The sequence below is a fragment of the Rhinoderma darwinii genome, chromosome 4 (assembly GCF_050947455.1).
Source record: "Rhinoderma darwinii isolate aRhiDar2 chromosome 4, aRhiDar2.hap1, whole genome shotgun sequence".
Classification (NCBI taxonomy): domain Eukaryota; kingdom Metazoa; phylum Chordata; class Amphibia; order Anura; family Rhinodermatidae; genus Rhinoderma; species Rhinoderma darwinii.
The window spans coordinates 309,391,479-309,394,366 of NC_134690.1; positions in this window are offsets into that span (position 1 = coordinate 309,391,479).

Below are 2,888 nucleotides of genomic sequence, written 5' to 3' on the forward strand. Positions count from 1 at the left end.
AAAGAGATCAAAAAGTCAAATGTACCTAAAAATGGTACTGGTCGAAACTACAGTTCGTTATGCAAAAAACAAGTCCTCGCACGGCTGTCTTGATGGAAAAATAAAATAAAAGTTCTGGCTCTGAGAATATGGCAACACAAAAAGAAAATAATTTTTTACAAAAAGTATTTTATTGTGCAAACGCCATAAGACATAAAAAAAACTCTAAACATATGGTATCGCCGTAATCGTATCGCCCTGCAGAATAAAGTGAATATGTAATTTATAGCGCACGGTGAACGCTGTAAAAAAATAAATAAATAGTAGAATTGCTGTTGTTTAGTCTCCACGCCTCTTAAAAATAGAATAAAAACTGATCAAAAAGTGGCATGCAACCCATGAAAACTACAATGAATTCCTCTAGTTTCCAAAATAGGGTCACTTTTTTGGGGTTTCCACTGTTTTGGCACCACAAGACTTCTTAAAAAAGAAATATGTCAATTTCATCTCTACTTTGCTTTAAATTCCTGTGAAAGACCTAAAGGATTAATAAACTTTCTATATGCTGTTGTGCATACTTTGAGGGGTCTAGTTTCTAAAATGGGGTGTTTGATGGGGGTGTCTAATATATAGGCACCTCAAGGCAACTTCAGAACTGAACTGGAACCCAAAAAAAATAAATGAGGCAATACTTCGCTACTTACATTATACTGATAATGAGCAGTGCCCACCCCGAGATGACCCCAGTTTTGACCGTTTGTATAAACCGAGACCCTATTAGACCATTTCAGTGCCCGGTTTGCCCAAGCATACACCGCCGAGAAGTGTATTTCTATTGATGAGTCCTTGGTAGATTTTAAAGGGAGGCTTCAATTCCGCCAGTACCTGCCGAGTAAGAGGGCAAGGTATGACGTGAAGATGTATAAGCTGTGCGAGAGTGCATCAGGGTCTACTTACAAATTTAGGATACATGATGGGAAGGACACCAGTATTCAGCCCCCAGAATGCCCTCCCTTATTTGGAGTTCATGCAAAAATTGTGTGGGATTTGGTGCTGGTCCAGGGTTACCACCTCTACCTGGATAATTTTTATACCAGCGTCCCACTCCAAGTGCCTCGCTTACAGAAGTACTGTGGCATGTGCCACTGCTAGAAGAAATCTGAGAGGCCTCCCTAAGACTCAGCTTGGGCAAACACTCAGAAGGGGTGAGAGCAGGGAACATTCTAGCAGCAACATATTGTCAAGTACAAGAGTGATGTCCTTGTATTGACAACAATACATGGCCACACCAGTACCCATGTATCTGTACGAGGTACCAGTACAGAGACCCCCAAACCAGACTGCATCCTGGACTATAATATGTACATGGGAGGGGTGGACTTGTCAGATCAAGTCCTGAAGCCCTACAGCGACATGCGTAAATCGAGGGCTTGGTATAAGAAGCTGGCCGTGCACATCATACAGATGGCATTGTACAATGCGTACGTGCTATGTCGAGGCACAGGTCAGAGGGGAACTTTCCTTGAATTTCAAGAGGTGGTTATCAAGAACCTAATCTTTAGGGACCAAAAAGTGGGCACCCAGTACTTCTGGAAGCGAGGCCAAACGCATTGTACCAGGACAACACTTTCCAGAAGAAGTTCCCCAAACTGGCAAGAAGGGAAAAAGTCAAAAGAGGTGCAAAGTGGGGGCGTGGCCTGGCTGCCGAACAGGATGGACGTGTGAGTGAGTAGCTCCAGCTCCTGTTGCTCAATTTAAGCGACTATTATACAGCTTTAGACCTTATAAGTGGTCTGGATTTCGAAGTTACATACAGTAACATGCCAAAAAGGAAGAAGCCACTGAAAAAATTGGAGAAAATCATGGATTTTTACCTTTCCCGCACTCCGGAGCAATGCCAAGATGGCGCCGCTGCAGACTCACCAGCTAGTTCCCCTGCCTCAGAACCACCGCCTAGATCAGTGGAACGCATTTCTCTGGCTCTACCACAAAGACGGAGTATCTCAGTTTCTCCTGATTCACAAACGCCTCTGAAGATGGGGAATGATTCGCTTTTGGCTCTCCAGATATGCTAGCAGGACTCCCGAGGACAAAACACAGATCGTACTTACCTGTGTCCCTCCCGGGAGTCATCAATATCAGCGCCGGCTTCACCGCCTTCACACAACCTGACACGACAACGACAGCAGCTGCCTCCTTCGAATGCATCTATGTCTGAGGTAAGAGATGATGATCTTATGGCTTTGGAACCTCCAGACCCCTCAGACTTATTTGATGAATTGCCCACGTCTGATAAGATGGCAACTGATTCTATAATGAAGGATATGCTAAAAGCTTTGCGCCAATCCTTGCAAACAGATATTGGACAAATGATTAACCCTATACATGCTGCTATTCAGGAAGTGGATCATAGAGTCCATAAAGATGGGGGAATTAGCTTGCTCGCATAATGATCTCATAGATGCGCACTTTGAGATGGAATCTGAAGTGCAATTTCTACGTACTAAAGTGGCAGACATGGAGGACAGGTCGAGAAGAAATAATATAAAATTTAGGGGCATACCTGAAAGTATAACCCCTCTTGCTCTTGTACCATATCTACATTCGTTTATGAAGACCATGCTACCGACATGTACCGCGTCAGACATGACTATTGATAGAGCTCACAGGATCCCCCGCCCTAAACATTTGGCGGAAAATGTGCCAAGAGATGTGCTGGCACACATACAATTTTCATCACGTGAAAGAAAATTTAATGGAGGTGACGCGTAAAGCTGGTCAATTACCAGAACCGTACCATCAGTTGTCACTTTACACAGATCTATCTGCAGCAACGCTTCAAATGAGACGCCAACTTACTCCTATCACAACCATTTTAAGGGAGAATAAGATTCTATACAAGTGGGGAT